Source organism: Sus scrofa, chromosome Y (genome assembly GCF_054392235.1).
Source record: "Sus scrofa isolate SSC_HxYL_T2T_F1_AM1 chromosome Y, Sscrofa_HxYL_maternal_Yorkshire_Landrace_v2.0, whole genome shotgun sequence".
In the NCBI taxonomy this organism is placed as follows: domain Eukaryota; kingdom Metazoa; phylum Chordata; class Mammalia; order Artiodactyla; family Suidae; genus Sus; species Sus scrofa.
The window spans coordinates 14,073,666-14,092,630 of record NC_139402.1 but is presented as its reverse complement, the minus strand read 5'-3'; the positions used below and the strand labels follow the sequence as shown (position 1 = coordinate 14,092,630).

The 18,965-nt window shown below is 40.9% G+C and overlaps 1 pseudogene; it reads left to right on the top strand.

Annotated features, from left to right (window-relative positions):
* Window positions 1-928: 928 nt before the first annotated feature.
* On the top strand, window positions 929-4,200 carry LOC146394382 (heat shock transcription factor, Y-linked-like; annotated as a pseudogene).
* Window positions 4,201-18,965: the final 14,765 nt, after the last annotated feature.

Sequence of the window (18,965 nt, the reverse complement as noted above, 5' to 3'; positions counted from 1 at the left end):
CTAGCACCGTGGGATGAAATGGTCATGAAATGCCTCTCAAAACTATGGGCAAATGTTTGACCATGGGGGCTTATGGCCAACTGTGACCTCAAGTATAACACCTGCCTTCAGGCATTCCATGGAGTAAAACTTGAGCCACAGCAGCTGTTTCCCTGCAGCACCTGCTGAGCAGAGCTCAGGGAGAAGACCAGAAGAGAGGCACACGTCTTCAGACAGTTCGATTTCAGGTGAGCATTTCTATGGCCCCAAATTCTTGCCTCTTCTCTCATCTAGAAATACAGAGATCATTAACCATGGCATCTGCATGGGCCAGTAGGGAGAAAAGGCAGAATGGAGTAGCTGTGGGCCAGACATCCAAGGAAGACGAGGAAATATTTCAGGAGTAATTTTAGGCAAGCCTTGCCTGGCTAAGATCTTAGGGTTTATGTGCCCTGTCAGACATGATGCCACCGACACTTCTCAAAGCAGCATCAGCTGGCAGCGGCAACCTTACATTTTCAAGGTCTCCTCATACAGCAACAGAAAGGAGACAACATGCGTTATGACCAATAGCTCCTGTGATTTATGGGTTAATACCACACCAAGTGTTAAAACCTCCTCAGATAAAACGGAAGCCCTCCTTCAACAATACTGGTATCAACCTACATCCTAAACTCCTATTTAAACTCATTTTTCTTTACTTCCCAACCTCTATGGTAGCTTGTACCATGTCCATCCACCCAGTACTTGTCACCCCAGGCCAGCAGGAAGCAGATAGAGAAGAGTAGATGGTCACCCCTATCCCATATAATGGAAGGCTTGAATGACAGGTTTCCAGGAGGATGGAGACAGACCCCCATACACCCCAACCACTGCTGTTCACCTGAGAGACTTGCTGTGGACACCCCCCCCCCAGTATGTGGATGCTCAAGTTGGGCAGCAAGAAACAATGACCTGTGGGAAACAACTGCCTGCAGAGCTTAACCTCTTACAGGGAGTAACTGCTCTATATCATGGGACTCAAGCCGTTACACCTCCCTTGACCTTCCCCTCCTTCTTCATTGTCCCTGCAACAGATTCCCAGCATGGACTTCATCCACGGATTCCCACCACAGGTGCTTTGTAAGCTTAACACCTCCTTGCAGTCAAGGCTGATGCCATCTAGAGCTCAGCCCCTCACTTTCTGATGCCCTAGTGAATACCAATTGGCCTTGTGAATTCCTCTCTCAGCCATCCTAATGAGAAAATATTAGGAATATTGTTTAACAAACAGACTACTTACGTAGGATACACAGAAAACTCTATGTGCTAAAATCAGTGATAATAAATCACTGTCAGTTTTTAACAATGTGAAAACATTGTGTATGAATTTTAACGTATTCAATGCAATGGCATATATTATCTTCAGAATGTTGTACACCCATCACTTCTCCAGTTGTGAAATATTGGCCTCAATCCACAAGGAAATCTCATATCCCTTTGGATGGTGCTTCCCAAAATTTCCTCTCCTAACCACAGCATTTATCCCTCTTTCTATATCTCCATGGCTATAGATATTTTGCTTGGTGCCCAGGGACCTTCCGTGTCTTGCTTAGTGATAAAGGTTGTGTTTTTGTGTGTGTGTGTTTGTTTCCTTTATTTCTTTTTTTTAATTTTTATTTTATGGACTGCACCTGGGGCATGCAGAATTTCCCAGGCCAGGGATTGAACCCAGATCACAGTCGTGACAACAACAGATTCTTAACAAGCTAGCTGCCAGGGAAATCCTGGCTAAGATTTTTCTGAATACAGATGTGGCATAGATTCTAGTTATAAACTGGGAAGTGATACATACCATATGTTTCACTTTACTGGTTTTTTTGGTCCCATTTTCCAGGCCTTAATAACAGGCACCAAATGTGTATGTTTATAATAGGGAATTTATGTTTACTTCTGGGATGAAATGGATTTATTTATGTGATGGGTTTTCTTATTTATTAAAAAGATTCCATTGGAATGGGATTTTGCTGACCTCACTTTTATTAGGGGGGGTTACTGTTTAAGTAAGGAGCTCATATTTTATGTTAACTGGACCAATTTCATAGGAAAGTAAGCACTGACTGAAGGTTAGGCTCCGATTGCTAGGAGACCTGTCATCTGACAGCTACTTAGCTTAGCAACCATTGTGATGCATGGGTGATTTTATCTCTGTAAGCTTACCAAAGCAGCATTTAAAAGTGCAGAGTTCAAAAAGCATGCTGTTGAGAAAAGTAGCTGCAGAGAAACTAATCTGAGATGGCACAAGCTCCTTCAGAAATTCAACCTGTGTCTCCTTAAGATGCACCAACTGGTTCAGAATCCTCCATTACACCTTCATGGTGTGATAACTCAATCACTGGGGACTTGGACTTGAGGTCTCAGATTGAAGAAACAGCTTTTCGGGCTTTGTCTGAAGGCTCCCTGATAAAAAAAGCCATGTCGCACATTGTGTGCCTCTGAACCAGATGAAGACGGTGATTTTCTTCCTCTGCCCTTTCCCAGAAAACTTTGGAAAACTGCTGAAAGTGATCACTTTAAGTCCACTTGGTGGGAAGCAAATGGAACCTTGATAGTGATTAATGAAGAACGCGTCAAGAAAGAAGTTCTGGAGAGAAAGGGTCCGTTCAGAATATTTGAAACTGAGAGTATGAAAAGCTTAGTTTGACAGCTTAACCTTTATGCATTTAATAAGTTGCAAAGGAATTTTCAAAGATCTGCCTCACTAGCTGACTTTCTGGCAGAAGAAAATGAAGTCTCTGCTCGGAACAAGGCATTAAGAAATTTCCAGTTACTACTTATAGAGGGAGTGTATAAAATTCTCTTTGGACATGTGCAAATATGTCCATCCATATAGGGTCAAAGTAGACCTTGAAAGTGGGATGAAGTACTGTTCCATTTTTATTATGATGATTATTTTTTGTCTTTTTGCCATTTCCTGAGCCACTCCCATGGCATATGGTGGTTCCCAGGCTAGGGGTTGAATTGGAGCTATAGCCCCCGTCCTACGCCAGAGCCACAGCAATGTGGGATCCAAGCCACATCTACAAAGTACACCATAGCTCATGGCAACACCAGATCCTTAACCCACTGAGCAAGGCCAGGAATCAAACCCGCAAACCCATGGTTCCAAGGCGGATGCGTTAACCACTGTGCCACGACAGGAACATCCATGCTCAACATTTTTAAATTGAGGATGGCTTGGTCATAAAATATTTGGGATGATAAATCATTGTCCTAGCCTCCTTGAGGCTTGTCAATGAACCTCAAAAAATGCAGGCCACAGAGCCTAATACTATTACTGTAAATATACCAGACATTTTTCCTTGAGGGCAATAGTTGGCTGTGACCACTAAGAACATTTTTGAAAATATTAGCAGTGGACGTGTATTGTCTCATGATATTAACTCCATATGATGCAAAGAGTCAGATATTATGGCTTCTGTCTCCTCGTGTCCTTGTTTCAAATACCATTAAATAAATTTCTCCTTGGTTTTAGCTGCAGTTCTACCATAATCCAAACTTTAAATGAGGCTGTCCTCAACTGTTGGTAAGGAGGAAAAGAAGAGTCACGTATAAAAATGCTTCTCCAGTATTGGCTTCTCTACTTCAAGGTTGCAGCAAGAAGCACTCTAGAACAGGGCATAAGGTGGATAATCATAATTCTGATTTTGAAGCAGAAACTCGTGGAGAAAATGCATTTTCAACCTCCACAAATTTACATGTGCCTTTAGTAAGAAGGCCTTCTACCAGCCAGAGAATTTCTAATACAACTACCCCCATGAGAAGTGACGTTTCTTCTACATCATCAGCATCAGCAGACCACAGGACAAACTGTCGTGGCTCAACATGCTACTTTAAATCAGTTGACCACGTTTCATACGCACTCACAAAAGAAGCTACTCTCCAGCAAGTGGCCACCTTGTGAATTTCATTACAACTACCACTTCCATGTCTCAGTACCACCTTATTTCTCCCTTCCCGAGTGGTTATTTTGGAATGACGGTGAAGCCGTCCCCTTTTCCAACCAGATATCTGAATATACCATCAAGAGAGGGCCCTTTGTCTAACCCTCAACCAGCCAACCATCCGTGGTTCCCACTGCCAATGGCCACTGATACCTCTGCTGCCTCTCTCTCAAGGCCAACACCTCCATCCTCTTCATTATTTGAACACCATCCTAATTTTGACCTAACAACGGTCTAGAGATTCTGCAGGATAGTGAAGATGAACATTTATGCTTGCAAATGTCAACAATTTCCTGCAATTCCTTTATTTCAAAGATAAATTTATATGTTCATGTTCATAGTTGCAATTTCTTCATTTATGAAACAATTAAGGGCTGTGTTTCTTTTTCTAAAATGATGTTTATTTTTTCTATCATAGCTTGTTTCCCATGTTCTGTCAAGTTTCTACTGTCGAGCAAAGTGACCCAGGCACACACCACCCCAACCACCCAAGACCCACACCCATACACGTATGTATCCTTTTTTTTTTTTCACATAACCCTCCTTTGTGCTCCATCAAAAGTGACTAGATGTAGTTTCCATTGATTTACAGCATGATCTCATTGCATACCCACTCCACATGCAATACTTTGCACCTTTTCTAACTCCCGATTTCCAGTCCATCACAATCCTGCCCCCTCCCCTTTGGCAATCCAGACACTGTTGCCCACGTTTATGAGTTTCGTTCCGGTGGAAAGTTCCACTTGTGCCATTTGTTACAGTCCAAACATATGTGATATCGTATTGTATTCGCCTTCCTCTTTCTGAGTAACTTCACTTAGCATGATCTTCTCTAATTCCAGCCATGTTGCTGCAAATGGCATTACTTTGTTCTTTTTTATGGCTGAGTCGGGGTTCCATTGTGTATATGTGTGTATATATGGAACACGCACACCACATCTTAATCCAATCTTCTCAATGGACATTTAGGTTATTTCCCTGTCTTGGCTCTTGTGGACAGTGATGCAATGAACATACATGTGCATGTGTCTTTTTCAAGGGAAGTTTGTTTTCAGCGGTATGCCCAAGAGTGGGATTTCTGGGTCGGTCAGGTATTAGTTCTATATTTACTTTTCTGAAGTATTTCCATGGTGGTTTCCTTAATGGTTGTAACAATTGACATTCCTTTCATCAGTGTAGGAGAGTTTCCTTTTCTCCACACCCACTCCAGCATTTTTTTTTATGTGTGGACTTGTTAAGGATGGCCATTCTGACAGGTGAGAAAGGTACCTCATAGTAGTTTGTATTTTCATTTCCCTAAGAAACAATGATATTTAGAATTTTTTATGTGCTTTCTGACTATCAGTATATATATTCTTTCGTGGAATGTCTATGCAGGTCTTTTGCCCCCTATTCCATTGGGTTGTTGGCTTTTTTGTGGTTGAATTGTATAAGGTGTTTGTATATTTTAGAGATTAATCCCTTTTTAGTTGCATGGTCAGAAACAATTTTCTCCCATTGTAAGTTGTCCTTTTGTCTTTTTAGTGGTTTTCAATGCCAGATTGTTTTGTGGTTTTTCCATATTTGAAAATTTTAGTAGTTAGATAGGAATATTTGACATGCTTTCTTGATAATAACGGTTTCAAAAAAGAAAATGCAACTAAGGAAAAAGACAGTGGGAGTTAAGTGATTTCTGAAATAGTCCAGGTTGTATTGAATGGATGCCTAAATTAAGATGGTAGGGAAAGAGGGGCAGATGAAGTTCAATTTTGAAAGGGAAAATACATATTCTTTATGTAGCATTTTCTCAGCTGCATTATACTCTGTTATTTCAAAGGGAACTTGGATCTTACCTGACAAGATTGTCTTTATTACAAAAAAAAATAAATTTCATGGGGTTCCCACCATGGCTAAGAAGTTAACAAACTGAACTAGTGCTGATGAGGAAGTGGCTTCAACCCCTGGCCTCACTCAGGGGGTTTTAAAGACGCAGAGTTGCCATGAGCTGTGATCAAAGTGCAGATGTTGCTCAGTTCCAGCATTGCTATGGCTGTTTTAGGCCAGCAGACACAGCTCTGGTTTGACCCCTAGCCTGGGATCCTCCATATGCCAAATGTATGGCCCTATAAAGACAAAAAGAAAAAGATAAGCATAAGTTAGAAAATACATTTCATACTCCAAACTATAGCATAGTTTAGCTTCCCCAGGACCCATGTCCATAAGTGCACCATAACTGCAATAATGAAGGCCAATGACATAATCAGCGATTGCATCACCATCAGCACATGGTGGTAGTTTCAAATGAAACATTTACCAAACAAACAAACAAAAAACGAGGGGGTATCATTATTGCTTTAAAATGCTCAAACTCTCCGGGTTAGGTGTGCCTTTATTTCCTCCCCTTTATATTTCCTGCTGCACACTTATAAGTTGTGTTCTTTTATTCCACAAAGAGAGGCTTAAATAATTATACTGGTCTTTAATGCCAAACCTTAGCATGGCTAACAAATCCGTTGAAGATGTAGAATCTGTCTGACCTGGCAGCTTCATGTTTCAGTTTCGCCATCGACAGATTACTGGACTGGGATAATATGGATATGTGTACACAGGGCAATACTACTCCCCTTAAAAAGAATGAAATAATGCCATTTGCAGCAAGATGGGGTGGAATTAGAGACCCTCATCCTGAGCGAAGTAAGGCAGAAAGAGGAAGACAAATACCACATGATGTCACTTATAATTGGTATCTACTATACAGCACAGATGATCATTTCCACAGAAAAGAGAATCATACACCTAGAGGATAAATTCGTGCTTACCAAGCAGAGGGGGCGGGAGTGGAATGGTTTGGGAGCTTGTGGTTCATAGAGTCAGACAACTGCCTTGGGATGGATGAACAATGAGACCATGCTGGGTAGCACTGAGAACTATGTCTAGGCACTTAGGATGAAGCATGATTGTGTAAGAAAGAGAATGTATACATGTATGTGTAACTGGGTTACCATGCTATAGAGTACAAAATCGAAAGAATGCTATAAACCAGTTCTAATGGAAAAAAATGTTTATATCATTATATAAATATAAAGTAAAATAAAATAGTGAAAAAGAGACCTTTTACGGACAAGATAATCTAAGATAATTTAACAAATTCTGTTAAAAAAACTGTTTCTGAAATAAATATTAAAAATAATAGTAATAATAGAGATAAAAAGAAAAAATCAATAAAACTAAGAAATGTTTTGTTGAAAAGTTAAAAAAATAAAAAAACATAAAAGGTAAAATTAAAAAGAAAAAAAAAAGAAAAAGCAAAGAAAAAGTAAAAAGACAAAATGCTGGCCAGACTCACCGGATGAGGAAAGAAAAAAAGTGATTCAAAAAACGTAAGAAATCAAAGTTCCCATCATGGCTCAGTGGTTAACGAATCTGACTAGGAACCATGAAGTTGCGGGTTTGATCCCTGGCCTTGCTCAGTGGGTTAAGGATCCGGCATTGCCATGAGCTGTGGTGTAGGTTGCAGATGTGGCTGGGATCCCGTATTGCTGTGGCTCTGGTGTAGGCCGCCAGCTACAGCTCCATTTAGTCCCCTAGCCTGGGAACATCCATATGACAGGGGTGTGGCCCTAGGAAAGTCAAAAAGACAAAAAACAAAACCAAACAAAAGCAAAAACAAACATAAAAAACCAAGGTTTGAAGAAAATAAAATGTAAGAAATGCAAAAGAAGAAATCCCAATGGATACTGCAAAAACACCCCCCCAAAAAACTAAGCAAATATCATAAATACTTAATTGCCAACAAATTTTAAAACCTCCTAGAAATGGACAACTTTCTAGAGAGTTAAAACATGCAACAAATGAATCCAGAAGAAATAGATGATCAACTGAACAGACAGGTCACTAGAAATGAAATTGAACATGTAATAAAAACACTCCCTGCAAACAAAAGCCTAGCATCACATAGGAACAATGGTGAAATATTCCAAACATACAAGGGGAAACAGTCCTATCCTCCTTACACCTTTCCACAAGCATGACGAAGAAGAAACATTCCCAAAGATTGTCCATGAACCCAGCATCACCCTAACACCAATGCCAAAGACACTACCCAAAAAGTAAATTTTATGCCAATATCTGTGATGAAATAGAAGTAAAAATTCCCAACAAAATTTTTTCAGCCAAGTCCAACAACATGCAAAATAGGATCATACACAACGACCAAGTGGATTTTGTCCCGGGTTTGCAAGGAGGGTTCAAACTACTCAAATCAAACAATGTCACACAGTACATGAACATACGAAAACTAAAAACCCACATGATCCTCTCAATAGATGCAGCAAAAGCATTCGCAGCGTCCAACATCCATTCATGACCAAACCTCTTACCAAAGTGGGTATTTGAGAAATATATCTTAACATGATAAAAGCCATTTATGACAAACCCACAGCCAACATACTCCTCAAACGAAAAAAGCTGAAAGCCTCTGCACTAAACTCTGAAACGAGGCAAGAAGGCCCATTCTCACCACTTTTATTCAACCTACTATTGGAAGTGCTAGGCACAGCAATGAGACAAACAAAATACATCAAACGTGTCCAAACTGGCAGAGAAGAGGCAAAATATTCACTACGTGCTGATGACAAGATGCAATCTATAGGAAATCCTAAGGAGGCCACACCAAAACTACTCAAACTGACCCACCAATTTGGCAAAATAGCAGGATACAAAATTAGCACTCGGTAATTGGTTGCCCTTTGGGCTACTCACAATAAACTCTTGGCAAAAGAATAAAAAATAGCATATTTTGAAAAATGCACCCCGAAAATTTAAAGACCGAGGAATAAACTGGACCAAGGAGGTGAAAGATTATAAGCTGAACTGTAAGAAATTAAAGAAGATTCAAATAAAGGGACAGAGAGTCCATGATCCAGGTTTGGAAGAATTAATATTATTAAAAAGCAATAGTGTGCAATGAAATCTACGGATTCAATGAGATCGCTAGCAGAAGACACCTGACATTGTAACAGAACTAGGACAAAGGGAAAATTCAAAAATTGATATGGAACCATGTAAAACCCAGAATTGCCAGAGCAATCCTGAGGGGGGCAAAAAATAAACAAATAAATAAAAACAAAGTAGGAGGCATAACTCTCCTAGACATCAGGCAATTTTTCAGAGCCACAGTAATCAAGACACTGTGGTACTGGTACCAAAACAGACCTACAGACCAATGGGACAACATAGGGACCCCAGGAATAAAGTCACAACCCCGCATTCCATTAATCTTTGACAAAGGTGGCAAGAATGTAAAGTAGGAAAAAGACAGCTTGTTTTCACCAGCTGGGGCTGGGGAAACTAGACAGATGCATGCAAATCAATGAAACTGGAATACACCCTCACACCATGTACAAAAATAAACTTCAAGTGGCTTAAAGATTTAAACATAAGGTAGGACACCATCAGACTCCAAGAAGAACCACAGGCAAAACATACTCTGACATCAACAATAAAAAATGTTTCCTCAAGGGCAGTCTCCCAAGGAAACAGAAATAAAAGCAAAAGTAAACAAAGGACTCAATCAAATTGACAAGCTTTTGCACAGCAAAGGAAACAATGAAACAAGACAACCATTGGAATGAGAGAAAACACTTTCCAATGATGCCACTGAGAGGGCTTAATCTCTGAAATAAATGACTTAGAAAACTCAACAGCAAAAAACCTACCAGCCAGTTGAAGAATGGGAAAAAGACTCGAAGAGATATTTATCCAAAGGATGCCTGCAGATGGCCGACAGGCACATGAAAAAATGCTCGACCTCACTAATTTTTAGAGAAATGCAACTCAAAATTACTATGAAGTACCACCTCACACCTGTCAGAATGGCCAGCATTAGCAAGTCAATAAATAAAAAGTTCTGGAGAGGGTGTGGAGAAAAGTGAGCCCAGCTGCACTGTTAGCTGGAAAGTAAATTGGGACAATCACTACAACCACTATGCTGATCAGTATGGTTGTACATTAGAAAACTAAGTATAGAACTAACCTATGGCCCAACAATACCACTCTGGGGCATATACCCAGATAACTCTTTCCTTGAAAGATATACATGGACTGGAAAGTTCATTTTAGCACTATTCACAATATGCAAGACATAGAAACAACCTAAATCTCCATTGACTGAAGAGTACATTAAAAAGATGTAGTACATATTCACAATCGGAAACTACTGAGTCCAGAAGAACAAAGTAATGCCATTTGCAGCACCAAGGGTGGAACTAGAGATGCTCATACTAAGTGAAGTAGGTCAGAAAGGAAGCAACAAATACCATTTGATATCACCAATCTGGAAATGAATAAATGGCACCAATGAAACATTCTAGAGGAAAGAAATGCATGCACTTGGAGAACAGACTTGGGGTTGTCAAGGGGGAAGGGGAAGGAGTGGGACAGACTTGAAGTCTGGGGTTGAGAGATGCAAACTCTTGCATTTGGAGTGGATAAGTAATGGGATCCTGCTGTTTAGCTCAGGGAACTCTATCTAGTCAGGGGTGGTGGAACATGATGGAGGTTATGTGAGACAAATAGTATTTGGGGGTTGTGAATTTGTGTGTGTGAGCAAGGAAGAGAGAGAGAGAGAGACTGGGTCCCTTTGGTGTACAGTAAATAATTGACAGAACAGTGGAAACGATTGATAATGGGAATAATAACAATCATTAAAAATCAAAACAAAACCTCCACAAACAAGACTCAGATCTCACAGCAGTGGGTTCAATATGTAGGGGTTGTGTTGATTCCAGGGCATGAGCCCTGGCCATAGATGGAAAACAGCAGTTAGTGCATTACTGTCTCCAACCAGAGAGAGGCAGCACTGTGGCTTCCTTGGGGTGGCTGGCCCTGCCATTTATGGTTCCAAATTATGCCCTGAGAGCCAAGCCCTACATAGGGACCCAAAGGGAATGCAAAGTGACCCCCTTCAATGGAATAGGGATGCCCAGTGGGGCTTTTGGATGCTAAAGGCCGATCTGAAGAGACTGCCATCACGGGGACCTCCCAATGGGGACAAGCCCTTTATTCCATGCACTCACAGAGGTCAGGGAAGGCACCAGGAATCCTGAGCCAAAGCTGGGACCAGATCAGAGATGAGGGGCTAACTTTTCACCATAACAGGACTCAGGGACCCTGGGATGCCCTGCTGCCTGTGGGAGGCTTACAAGCTCCCACTGGACAACGGAGACATGCAGTCACCCCTCATCAGGCACAGGCTCAGCTAGAGTCAAAGGACATCACTGGATCCTTTGGAGAAAGGTTAACAAGATAGGAGGGCCTATTAAAAGACACCTCCAACTTTACCCTACCAGTGGGCCAAACCCTACTCACAGCAACCCTGCTTCCAGCAGGCAAAAGTGGAGACTTATCCCATCAGTGTATAGAGACCATAAAACCAACCTACTCCAGGAGTTCCAATCGTCTAGAACACACTTAAGAATAAGGGGTGTAGAATGATTGGGGCAGGGCATGAGACAGGCTAGGACCTGGGATCCTTCGTTGCACTGCTTGCCTCTTGAAAAATGTCTCCTTGAGCAAAGAAATAAAAAGGAAAAATAAGGGACGACAAGTAACGACATGCATGGGCAGTTGGGAACAATTATAAACAAGAAGATTCAAAAAGACCAATAAAATGAAATGAAATGAACTAGTCAAATGAAAAATAAAATGAAATAAATAGAATAAAATAATAAACTAAGCTAAACTAAACTAAACTAAAACAACCCCCAGCAAAAAATTCAGAGTGTCAGGGGCAGAAACAGGGTATATCACACACAGAGTGGACAGTACCACTGAGGAAGTGCCCAGAAAATCTCAGGCACACATCAGACCCAAATGCTACCCCCATGCTTACCTTATCCCTCCAGAGAAGAAACAAGCTTGCCCCTCCTCACGGAGCAAGAAAAGGTACTTGTTGCTTGTATGTGTTCCTTTGTGTTGCTGCAGGGCCCAATAAAGCCTTGCCTGAACTTCTTGGCTCACATCTCATTAATTTCCATTTACTAGGGGGCCAAGAATCCTGGTCATTATATAAATGCATGTTTAGCAGTCTCTAAGACTGGCTGGCTTAGTCACCATATTCTTTAAACTGAATCATGTATAAGCCAGAATGACTTCCCTATACATCTGTATGTGAAAATTCCTTCTATAATCTGCTTTTCTGTGTAGCCACTCCAGAAACCAATCTATACTCTTTGGAAACAAGGAATGCAAACCAAAAACTTTACAGTAATTAGATCAGGCAGAAATACCACGAACCCTGAATTTATGGTATTTCCCCGTTGTGGAAACCTGCCTTCAACACCTCTATGAAACAGTCTTGAGAACCGAACGACAACATCTCCTTCAAAAAAAAAAAACAAGAATTCTGAACCACCATATCTGGATAATCCCCTCAGGAAGCCTGAATACAAACATCATAGCATCCAGTAAGTAAGGCATACTGCAGTCTTGGAAGGAACCTGCCAGGAAGCGAGACAACACCACTTAGCACTTGCCTCAGGATGCCCTCTCCAAATGAGTGATAGCCATGCTAGAACAACACATCAAAATCTAGGCAGCCACCCCAAAACCTAATTGTGAATTTCTGCAACTATCCTGGGAGGCACATCCAAACACCCCCACCCATCATCCTAGGAAGCCTAATTCCTGCCTTTGAAGAAATAAACCCTTGACGCCAGGCCAAGAGCTGTGAATCATTAAGTAATAAGTTCAACACTCAGCCCAGAAAGTCCAACTCTACTTCTGCAGCAGAGAGCTATGAAGCCTATTTTTCACATTTTCAAGACCCAGTCGATTGTCCCTAAGTGAAACCTTGATGAAAGCAGTTCAGTAATCCTCAGACCTTTGTGGTAGCTGGCTTGGAAACAACCACCTCCTCAGCAACTAGGCAGAGAGACAACCACACTCAACGCAGCAACCATGCATAAAGCCAAACTGCAAATTCTTCACAAGATTACAGTGTAACAGTTACTTCTGCCATATTCTTTCAGGAAATCCCAACACAATCTCTTTATAGCCACTGGACCAGCAAGATTAATCACCACCTGTGCAGCCACCAGGGTAAGCACCAAAACCAAAACCTCTGTAGTCATCACATGATGAAGGCTGACCATATTTTGGTAGTAATTGGACTGGGAGGTTGGACCTCAGTCTCTGTAGTAGCCAGCCAGCAGGCCTGATCACAAATTCCACTAGCCTGATCAGGAAGTCAAACCAGAACTTCTACTATAACCATTCAGCCAGCCAAGCCATAGTCTCTGCAGAAACCAGAGAAGACATCTGAGCATAATTTCCACAGCCACCAGCCATGTAAACTAACCACAAACTCTGTCCCAGCCACGTAGATATTCACCAAGAGACCTCTGCAGAATTTGGAAGGAAAAGTTCACTGTACTCATTTCACCTAACAACACAGGTTATCTCACCATATCTGCAAACACCAGCCCAGCAAACAAAAGCACAACTTCTGCAGTAACTCACCAGGCCACCACACCATATCTGAGCAACCACAGGCAAAAAGCCAAAGCACAAAACCTGCGTGTTTCTGGAAAAGAGGCCTGATCACATCCTCCTTTTTGGCAACAGGCATAGAAACCACAACTGCTGCAGTAACTGGCCAGGGATGCCTAAACCACACCTCTGCAGCAGCGAGTCAGATGATCTAAGCATCTGTAAAATGCAATGAGGCAACAACAAAAAAGTTACAGCCATCAGAACTGAAGAAGTGAAAAAATCTATTTACAGAAAACATTATAACTTAGTAGAAATTCTTCAAGAAATCACAAAGAATCTGTAGAACTAATAAATGATTTAGGAATGTCACAACACAAAAATTACACTCATGAAAATAAGTTATGGTCTGCACATTAGCATCAAACATTTGCAAAATGAAAGTTTCAAATATATTTAAAATAGTACTTAAGTGTAGAGTACTATTACATAATTAGCAAAGATGCACGTCCTCAGCCAAAAAAAAAAAAAAAAAGAAAATATGAAAAATAGCTGGGTCAAACTAGAGGACACCTCCATAAATGGAGAAATAACTCAATTCATGTTCAGAAATTGGAAGCAGGAAAACTAATGGGTTTAAAAAATAAATGAGTGGATCTTACTGAATAAAAATCAATCATTAGGTGCATATTTTTCTCTGCCTGGAATGTTTGCTCCATCACTGTCCTGGATAAATTTTCACTTGCAACAATCTAGGTCTTTTGAGGGCTTGGAAGCTGCATGCCATAGGTTTTGGGGTGTTGTATCTTCGTTGCCATTTGCTTCTAGGTATTTTTTAATTTCCTCTTAGAGTTCTTCAGTGATCCCTTGGTTGTTGAGTAGCATGTTGTTGAGTCTGCCCGTGTTTGTGTTTTTTGCGGAGTTTTTCTTGTTGTTGCCTTCCAGTCATATAGCGTTGTGGTTGGAAAAGATGCTTGATATGATTTCAATTTTCTTCAAGTTGCTGAGGTTGGATTTGTAGCCCAGGATATGATCAATCTTAGAGAATGTTCCATGTGCCCTTGAGAAGAACGTGTATTCCGTTGCTTTTGGATGGAATGTCCTACAAATAACTATGAAGTCCCTCTGTTCTAATGCTTCATTCAGGGCCTGTGTTTCCTTATTGGCTTTCCATCTGGTTGATCTGTCCATTGCTGTGAGTGGGGTGTTAAAAATCCCCCACTATTATTGTGTTATCATTGATCTGTCCTTTTAAGGTTGTTAGCAGTTGCCTTATATAATGTGGTGAACCTATGTTGGGTGCGTAGGTATTTAAAATTGTTATAGCTTCTTCTTGGATTGATCCTTTGATCATTATGTAACGACCTTCTTTGGCCCTTAAAATATTCTTCATTTTAAAGTCTGTTTTGTCTGAGATGCATATCTCTACTCCAGCCTTCTTTTGATCCCCGTTTGCATGAAATATTTTCTTCCATCCTCTCCCTTTCCATTTATGTGTGTCCCTAGAAGTGAAGTGGGTCTCTTGAAGACAGCATATATATGGGCTTGTTTTTGTATCCATCCAGCCAGTGTATGCCTTTTGGCTGGGGTGTTTAGTCCATTGACATTGAAGGTAATTATTGACATGTATGCTCGTGTTTCCATTTTATTAATTGCTTTGGATTTGTTTTTATTGCTGTTTTTTTATTTCACTCACTCTCCTCTTGTTCTCTCCTCTTGTGGTTTGATGACTCTCTTTAGTGTTGTACTTATGTTGATGTTTCTTTGTGTGTCAATTGTAGATTTTTGGTTTGCAGTTATTCTGAGGTTTTGATATGAGTCTATATGTATATAAGGTTGTTTTAAGTTGTTGTTCTCTTCATTGTAAGTTCATCTCCAGTGTCCCTCATTTGTACCCTGCTCGTCTCATGATTTCTGATTTTGGTGGTATCATTATGCATGGACGATTTTGTATGTATCTTTCTTGTATACATACCTTCCCTAGTGAGCCTTGTCATTTGTGGAATTTCTGTTTCCTGTTGCCATCCATTCTTTTCTGCCTAGAGAATTTCCTTTAGTATTGGTTGTAAGGCTGGTTTAGTGGTGCTGAATTGCCTTAGCTTTTGCTTATCTACAAAACTTTTGATTTCTCCTTCAAATGTGAATGAGAGCTCTGCTGGGTAGAGGAATCTTGGTTGGAGGTTTTATCCTTTCATCACGTGAAGTAAATCATGCCACTCCCTTCTGGCCTGAAGAGTTTCTGCTGAAAAATCTGCCCATAACCTTATTGGGATTCCCTTGAATGTTATTTGTTTCTTTTCCCTAGCTGCTTTCAAGATTATCTCTTTGTCTTTAATTTTGGTCAGTTTGATTAATATGCACCTCGGGGTATTCCTCCCTGGGTTTATTTTATAAGGTGTACTCGTTGTGCTTCCTGGATTTGAGTGGGTGGTTCGTTTCCCATGTTAGGGAAGTTTTCAGCTATTATCTCTTGGAATATTTTTTCTGTCCCCTTCTCTCTCTCTTCTCCTTCTGGCACCACTCTTATACGGATGTTGGTGTGTTTAACATTGTCCCAGGGTTCTCTGAGACCCTCTTCATTTCTTTTCAACCTTTTGCTCTCTTTTCTGTTCTGCAATCTTACTTTCTACTAATCTGTCCTCCACCTCCCTTATTTGACCTTCTGCCTCCTGTATTCTGCTGTTAGCTGCTTCTAGTGAATTTCTTATTTCAGTTATGCATTTTGCATCTCCTCTGGTTTATGTTTTATGTCTTGTATCTCTTTTCTCCGTGTGTCCTGTAAGCTATCCATCTTGGCCTCCAGTTTATCTCCAATGTCTTGCATCATCTTCCGCATCAACACTCTATAAAGTCTTTCTCCTGGAGGCTGAGAATCTCCTCATAGTTGAGCTGATTTTCTGAGGTTGCCCTATCTCCCTCATCAGAGATATTGTTCTCTGTCTTTTCATTTTTATAGGTTTTTGGTGTGGTGACTTTTTACAGATAATAGCGTTGTAGCTGCTCTAGCTTCTGGTGTCTGCCCCCCTTGTGGCTGAAGTCAGTATGGGAGCTTGCAGTAGGCTTCCTGATGGGAGGGGCTGATGCCTTCCCACTGGTAGGTGGAGCAAATTCTAATCTCTCTGATTTAGTCTCTGGGTGGGATTAGAGGCAGCTGTGTGCCTGAGGGGTCTTTAGGTAGGCTGTTTACTGAGGGGCAGGGCTATGATCCCACCTGGATTGGTGTTTGCCCTGGGGCTTCTCAGCACTGACTGATGGATGGGGCCAGGTTTTCACAAATGGCCACCTCCAGAGAAAGGCATGGCTGATGAATATTCCCCAGAGATTTGCTTTCAATGTCCTTCCCTCACACAATCCACATTCACATTATTTTCCCAGGATACCCGCCAAGAACTGCAGTCAGGAGACTTTGCTTTGCCCTGAGACTCAGTGCACATGGAAGACTGTGTGCACCTTTGAAGAATGGGGTCTCCATTTCCCCCAGTCCTGTGGAGCTCCTGTGCACAAGCCCCACTGCCCTTCAATGCCAGATGCTCCAGGGGCTCTTTCTCCCTTTGCCAGATCCCCACGTGGAAGAGTTTGAAGTGGGGCCCAGAACTCTCCCTCCTGGAGGTGAGTCTCTGTGGACCAGTTAGTTTCCAGTCTGTGGGGATTCCCACACAGGAGGTGTGGGGGTTTTTTTATATCACAAAATCACCACTCCTACCTCAAAGTGTCCTCCTCTTTTTCCTCCGGAGTAGGTTATCTTCTTTAAGGTTTCTGGTCCATTCGGGTAAAGAATGCTCAGCCTTTAGTTCTGAATTTTGGTGCTTTAGGATAGAGTTTGAGCTCAAGTCCTTCCCTTCCACCTCTTAATCCCATCCTCTCTACTGGTTCTTAGTCCTCACTCTCATCATTTTTATTCCACATAGTTTTGGAAGTTCGAGCCACAGAAATCCATCCAACAAAAGAAATAACTATAGTAATTTGGAAGAAAAAATGTAAAAATATGTCACTTCATGCAGAATATGACAACATTTAGAAAAGAGGTGAAATTGTCTCCATGCAGGTATATGGTACACTATACAGCAAACCCTAAGGAGGCCGCACAAATACTCTTCAAATTAATCAATGAATTCAGCAAAATAACAGGATATACGATTAACATTCCAAAAGAGGTGGCCTTTCTGTACACTCTTTCTTCTTTATTCCATCTTGGTGTGTTCTAATTCTCCAGAAAGTTGTCCATTTCTTCTAGGTGGTCAGATTTATTGGCATGCAACTGGTCATGGTATACTCTTTTTTTTTTTTTCTATTATTATTTCTGCAATTTTCCATTGGTATTTCTTCTTTTTCATTTATTTTGTTTCTTTGGGTTTTACCTCTCCTGTCCTTTGTGGGTCTGGACAGAGGTTGGTCAGTTCATTTTGTTTTTAATATGTATTGAGAGAACCAGCTTTCTTTTTAATGAGTTTTTCTTGTTTTTTGAATCTCTATTTAATTGATTTCCTCTCTGTTTGTGATTTACCCCCTTGTGCTGACTTTAGATTTTCTTTTTTCTGCTTCATTTAGGTGAGGGGCCAAGCTGATTATTTGAGATATTTCTTCTTCTTGGGGAAGCCCTCTATCGCTAGGAATTTCACTCTAAGCACTCCTTTTGAAGCATCCTGTAGATTTGAAATGTTGTGCCTTCACTAGCATTTGTGTTGAGATATTTTTTCATTTTCTTTGTGATTTCCTCACTGATCACTGTTTTTGTTTGTTTGTTTGTTTGTTGTTTGTACCGTGTTGATTACTTTTCATGCAGTCAGGGTTTTTTTTTTGCCATTTTTTTTTCCTTGGTTGATTTCCTGTTCCATGCCACTGTGGTCAGAGAAGATAGTTGAAATAGTTTCTATACTCTTCATCTTGCTGAGTTAGTTTTGTGCCCCAGCATGGGGTCGATCCTTGCCACTGTTATATTAGCACATGTAAAGAACATCTATTCTGATATTCGGTGGGATGTAATGTGCTGAAAATGTCAGTGAAGTCTAAGATTTCTATTGCATCCTTTAGGATCTCTATTGCCTTGTTGATTTTCTGTTAGGGGATCTGTCCTTTGATTTGGGTCAGGTGTGAAAGTCCCCTACTATTATTGTGGTCCTGTCAACTTCTCCTTTTATGTCTGTTGTAGTTTTGTATGTATCTGTGTGTTCCTACATTAGGGGCACATAGTTTGACAACTGAAATATCCTCTTCTTGGAAGGATTCCTTTGTCATTGAATACTGTCCTTCTTTGTCCTTGTTTATAGCTTTCATTTAAAGTGCATATGGTCTTATGGGAGGACCTGTTATGGCTCAGTGGTTAATGAATCTGACAATGAGGTTGCATATTTGATCCTTGGCCTTGCTCAGGGGCTTAAGGATCTGGCTTTGTTGTGAGCCGTGGTGTATGTGACAGAGAGGGCTAGGATACTGTGTTGCTGATGGTCTGTGATAGCTTGGCACCTGCATCTCTGATTAGACCCCTAGGCTGGCAACCTCCATATGCTGCAGGAATGGCCCTAGAAATGCACAAAG